The 6402-nt window shown below is 45.5% G+C and overlaps 1 long non-coding RNA gene across 1 annotated transcript; it reads left to right on the top strand.

Annotated features, from left to right (window-relative positions):
* Positions 1-4557: 4557 nt before the first annotated feature.
* Positions 4558-5563, top strand: LOC310691293. The gene is made up of 3 exons (XR_014518453.1): positions 4558-4841; positions 5216-5329; positions 5366-5563. It is a non-coding gene; the product is annotated as an uncharacterized lncRNA (long non-coding RNA).
* The last annotated feature ends 839 nt before the right edge of the window (positions 5564-6402 follow it).

The following is a 6402-nucleotide window of genomic DNA, read 5'->3' as shown; positions in this document are numbered from 1 at the left end:
GGCTCCGCCTCCGCCTCCTCCTGCGCGCCTCCCTCTCTGGAGGGATTGTATTATTATTTTTTTCCAAAGTGGGGGAACTCCTCCGGCGCGAGGGAGCCCCGGGCGAGGGCAGCTGTCTGAGGATGAGAACGGCAAATACTGGGGAGAACGGCGCACAGGAAGGGCAGAGATCTTTTCCGGGTGGGAGGAGAGCATGTGCAAAGTGCTTTTGCTCCGGGCAAAGCGCGGGGGCTCGCCCCCCTCTCTCTGTCCTAGAAATCAACTGCTAGGAGTCTTTGCCCCCCCCCATAAAATAGTTGACAGCATCTTAAAAAGCAGAAACATCACCTTGCCAACACAGGTCCGTATAGTTAAAGCTATGGTTTTCCCAGCAGTGATGTATGGAAGTGAGAGCTGGACCATAAAGAAGGCTGATCGCCGAAGAATTTTTTTTTAATTGCTTTTTTATTCAAAATTAAAACAAAACATATTATCCAGAAACATATCATTCTTATTTCCCCCCTTTTTTCCACACTTACCAGGGTTGAGCATTGTGTGTTTCCCCGCATAATCCAAAGTGCTGGTATTGTTGACCTTTACAACTCTTCGATCATGATCCTTCTGGCTTTTGGGGTTTTAAAGCAGGAGGTTATCGGCCTTTTAGGGCACACTGGCAAATCGGAGAAACTGTCATAGGCACCACACAAATGCTACAACTGTTCCCTCCCCAGCTGTACAACTCACATCAGGAAAAAGAAAGCAATTGCTGTTATTCCAACGGGGGGAGGGGGGGGCTTATATTGGCTAATGGAACCTGATTTCAGTAGGAGAAGCGCTGGCAAATCATGACTTAAAAAAAAATCATTTTTATTGATTTTCCAATAAAAACATCCAATCAACATATCCGAATCATAATCCAATTAAAAATAATAAACTAAAATAAACTAAAATTTAAAAAACCAACCAAATTGTAATCCAAATTGTAATTATTAATTTTTCCTGGCTCCCCATAGTCTGGGCAAACCATGACTTTAAGTTGCCACAAGACTCATATTTGGTTTCGATATGAAAGCTGACTAGAAGCATAGAATCATGGAATCGTAGAATTGGAAGGGAACCCAAGGGTCATCTAGTCCAACCCGCTACAGTGCAGAAGTCCTGCCATGGTAATGTGTGCATTAAAGTGCCACAGGGAGACATCTGGCAGCTGACATCTTCCTACACTAGAGTAAAGGTAAAAAGCTAAAGAACCCCTGGATGGTTAAGTCCAGTAAAAGGGGACTATGGGGCTGCGGTGCTCATCTTGCTTTCAGGCCGAGGGAGCCGGCGTTTGTCCACAGACAGCTTTCCCGGTCATGTGGCCAGCAGGACTAAACCACTTCTGGTGCAACGGGACACTGTGACGGAAACCAGAGCACACGGAAACACCGTTTATCTTCCCGCCGCAGTGGCACCTATTTATCTACTTGCACTGGTGTGCTTTCGAACTGCTAGGTTGGCAGGAGCTGGGACAGAGCAATGGGAGCTCACCTCTTCACGGGGATTCAAACCACTAACCTTCTGATTGGGAAGCCCAAGAGGCTCAGTGGTTTAGACCACAGCGCCACCCGCGTCCAGAGTAGGAGGCCCTGTGAACTGAAAAGCAATACTAAATAAATGAACTATAACAATACACTGTGGTTTACTCTAAGAGAGAGAAATTCAGAGAGGCCCGCATCGCTTCCTGCTTTTGAGGCCCCCAAGCAGTCATAAAAAAAGACAAAACACTAAACCAAAAATCTGAATTTTTTCTTAAAAAGAAAAAACCTCCCCCCCCATGCTTTTTCTGTGCATATGCACTAATTATTGGTCTGATGGGACATATTTGGCTCAGTCTAACCTTGAGGCAGAAGAACTGTTTTCTTTTTAATATTGATGGACATTTCAAATGCTTTAAAAATGACAAAATCTGTATCAGTTGACCACAAAAAAGGTCTCTTATTTACAGCTCTAAACATGACAGCACGCTTAAAAACATATTGTCTAAATTTGAGGCTCCCTCTGTACTTGAGGCCTAGGTCAAATCCGTCCCCTGATTGGCCATGCTCCCATATACGTAGGTGGGTTTAAAATAAAAAATATAAAAAGCTTCCAGGCTATTTTGTACCCTTTGGGACCAAGGCAACAATTGCTGCTTGCTTGCTGAACAATAAGCCAAAGATACAATTATTATTATTATTATTATTAAAATTCCTGGAATTTGGAAGGTGACCTGGCAGAAAACCTTTTTCAAAATCATAAAACTGGTTTGTTTTCTTCATGTTCTTTGTGGAATGAAACAGCTTGTCACGGTTTTGCGGTGGTATGATTCTTACAAGGCAGGAAGTGGGCATTTCCTCTGCTCAATAACATGTTAAGCTTCTATTTCCCCCGCAGTCCTGTGGAAAGCAGAGACCGTATAAAATGCACACTAAGAAAATAAATACAAACCCACTCTTTTTAAAAAAAAAAAATTATTTCCTCCAATAAAATGGAAGTGGTCTGCATGGTTCTCCCCCCTCCCCATTTTACTCTTACAACAACCCTGTGAGGTAGGGTTCAGCTTGGAGAAGGTGACTGGCCCAAGGTCACTAGTGAGCTTCATAGCTGAGTGAGGATTTGAACCCAGGGCACCTCACCTCACTGAGTCTTTCCCTTCCTGTCTCTTGGAATCAGCCAGACTTTGATGGGTCTTACATGTCCGGTGGAATGTGATCTTTCAGAAGTTTAAAAAAACTGCCTTAAGAATCTTAGCTGCATCTCAAGCCTTGAAACCTCTGAACATGAGCAGAGAGCCATTCCCTGAGCTGAACTGAAATTTAAAACACAGTCTAACTCAGGATAAAAGCTGGAGAGGCAAAGCCTCAGACAGGGGCCTGAAAATAATGATTATTATCTGAAGATTGATTTCTTATTAGAAATCCAATTTGTCGTCCCACCCCCAAACTTGACATTACATTGGGAGATATCTGTGACTGAATCTCCCCAAATAATATTCTCCTAAAAGCAAGCAGCAGGGTGGGGTGGAGCTTTGGTGTGTGTGTGTTGAGAGCCAGTGTGGTGTAGTGGTTAAGAGCGGTAGTCATGTAATCTGGGGAACTGGGTTCGAGTCTCCGCTCCTCCACATGCAGCTGCTGGGTGACCTTGGGCCAGTCACAATTCTTTGAAGTCTCTCAGCCCCACTCACCTCACAGAGTGTTTGTTGTGGGAGAAGGAAGGGAAAGGAGATTGTTAGCCGCTTTGAGACTCCTGAAGGGGAGTGAAAGGCGGGATATCAAATCCAAACTCTTCTTCTCTTCTTCTTCTTCTTGATGTTGATGTTGATGTGGTGTGTGCAGATCAAACTACAGCTCCCACTCAAATTGGCTCCCACCCCAGAACTACAATTTGCAATGGATGAATGGATGAAATGGGCTGAATTCAGACATGCTTTCCCTCCGTGGCTAATAGCAATTTTGGGCAGGGCTGCAGAAAGGGTGGGGGTGGGCAGGTGGGTGGCTGGGAAAAATATCAGATCCCCAACACCACAACCCTAATCAAAATATCACACACACACAGAGCCGCAGCTGCTTTGGGGGGGGGGGGAAACATTACTTGGGAAGATCCAGTCACAGATATCACATGGAAGGCTTAATTGGGCTGTGGTGAATTGATTTCAAATATGGTTTTATTTTTCAAAATGTGCCAGGCAACCATGAAATAACGCTCAACTGTTCTTTTCGCGACCTGGGAGAACCCAGGAACTGTGTGCACACATTTTCCCTCTGCAAAAAATAATCCTATGAATTGTAGTTTGCTCAGGATGCTGGGAATTGTAGCTCTTCTAGGGTTCTACAGTTCCCAGGATTGATAACAGTAACGGTGACGATAACAGTGACGGTTACGATAACGATGACGGTAACAACTATGACGGTGACGATAACGATATTGATAACGATATCAGTATCGGTGACTGTGACGGTGCCGATAACGATAACGGTATCGATAGCGGTGACGATAATGGTGACGGTAACGGTGACGGTAACGACATTTTCAGAGCGCATTTTATAGCAAATTTATAGTAAATGCAGCCTTCGAAGGAGGAGGTGGAAAGGCAAGCTCAGGTACTTGTTCTTTTGTTATATACACCTTTTAGCGACGAGGGACCCACGTTAAACCTAGGACTTGCCGATCAGAAGGTTGGCCGTTTGAATCCCTGTGACGGATTCAGTCCCTGCTCCTGCCAACTTAGCAGTTCAAAAGCACGTCAAAGTGCAAGTAGATAAATAGGTACTGCTCTGGCGGGAAGGTAAACGGCGTTTCCATGCGCTGCTCTGATTTGCCAGAAGTGGCTTAGTCATGCTGGCCACATGACCCAGAAACTCCCTCGGCCAATAGTGCGAGATGATCACCGCAACCCCAGAGTCGGTCACGACTGGACCTAATGGTCAGGGGTCCCTTTACCTTTACCTTTTAGTGACCAGCTTGGGTCAGAAACTGCTGGTCTCTTAGCTGAGCTGACAGTCTCTGAAGTCTCTCATCTCCCTTTACTGGAATGTGTGTTTTCAGAAGGCACTTGAGGAAAAAGCCTGTTTTACTGCCTTCTCTCCCTTTGCATTTGCTTCCAGTTTGGGCTGATATTTGGGCCATGGAAAGGGCTTCCAGCTGCCAACTGCTTAGTCTAAAAATTGCCACCTTGTGCAATAATGAAAATCAGTTCGACAAACAAACCTGCCCAACATCTCTTGCCGAACCCAGGAGGAAAAAGAAAAACAACCTGGGCAAAAACAAGAGGGACAAAATCAGTTGGGGGGAATGGATGACAGCTTGCCTGGAAAACTCATTGCTTTCACCTTCAAAGAAAGGTGAGAAAGAGGGTGGAAAGCAGTCAGGGCTTTCCTCAAAGAACCTAGGGAACCGTAGTTTGCCAAGCATGCAGAAGGTTTTTGGGAGAACCTGTTTCCCCTTACAGAGCTACAATTCCCAGACTGGTTTAACAGTCAATCCATCTTCCCATGGAACTCTGGGAATTGCACTCTGGGAGGGGTCCTCCTAACAACTCTCAGCACCCTTGACAAACTACAGTTCCCAGGATTCTTTGGGGGGGGGGAGGCCATGAGTCCTTAAAGGGGTATGATGCTGCTTTTAATGTACAGTGCAAATGGAGACCCATTTAGCATTTGTGTCTTTCGCTTTTAATTAATGTCATCCTTAGTTTGTCTTACTGAACCATTTCTAGTATTTTGCATAGAGAGGCCAACAAATGATAATAATTATGGCTCGCATCCGTCATCTCAGGAGACAATGGAGGAGGGTGCCTTTGGGGGTGAGGTCAAGATGTTGGAAGGTTGCAGTTCCTGCTGTGGCTGTAGAGACCTATGCGGGAGAGACATGTTTCGCTGAAGCTGGGGCAGATGAAGGCATCTGGTTGTGCTATTGCAGATGAATGATGGCATTTTCACTCTGAGCTTCTCCCAGCACTCATTTCTCCTCTGGTCGCTGTTATTGATACATGACTTGACTGCCTGTCTCCAGGCACTGCAGTTATCTGCAAGGGATTCCCAACCGGCAGGGTTGATTTTGCAAGCCTTCAGTCATGTTTGCAGACAGCGTTGGCCTGCCGATAATAATAATTAATAATAATGACACGGTTTTGAATGAATTAATCTTTATTTGCATCAGCCACTGGCCTTAGCAATAAAACAACAATACAATCTACAAATAAAAAGTCAATTATATAAAATACAGTTAAGGGTTTTGGATCAAGAGTCAAATAGTGGAAAAAATGGCACTTGGTTCTAGCCCGGCCTTTTTCTCTCGACTCTCTGCTGGGCTGCTCTTTCTAAACTTTCCTGTTAAGAAACTGGCCAAAACTTGAGACACTTCCAGCAGAAACATCCCTCCTGTCCCCGATCGATTGCCTCCTTGCCTCTTGCAAAACGGGTTACTCAAGATATCTTGCCTTTGGGTTTTGACACGCAAGGGCTGGCAGAGAACAGCCCGTCTCCCTGGGAAGAAAGAGGTGAGGCCACGAAACTTGGTCCAATCTCTCTCATCCTGCCATCCTCTCTCTCTCTTCCTCCCTGCTGATGGAGGGGTAGAAGGCTCCTGTTGAAGTCTGAGCTGTTTTCTGATCATCCCAAGAGCAGATGCTGTTAGGGATTGGCTCCAAGAGTAGGGGAAGGAGACTAGGAAGCTGACTCATGCTGAGTCATGCCATTGGTCCTTCCAGCTGGGTATTGTCTCAGCATTGACTGGCGGCCGCTCTCTAGGGATTCAGGTGGGGCATTTGTGCTTTCCAAGGATTGAAGCTGGGCTTTTTGCAGGTGCTCTACTGGTGAGCCACAGCCCCCCCTCCAAAAATACAGACCCCAGCCTTTGTAATTCTGAATGAAGAACTGATTTCCATAGGAGCATAGGCATCTG

The sequence above is a fragment of the Podarcis liolepis genome (assembly GCF_965112155.1).
Source record: "Podarcis liolepis genome assembly, chromosome: 13".
Lineage (NCBI taxonomy): Eukaryota > Metazoa > Chordata > Lepidosauria > Squamata > Lacertidae > Podarcis > Podarcis liolepis.
The sequence above is the reverse complement of the archived record's forward strand: the minus strand, read 5'-3'. Positions and strand labels throughout refer to the sequence as shown.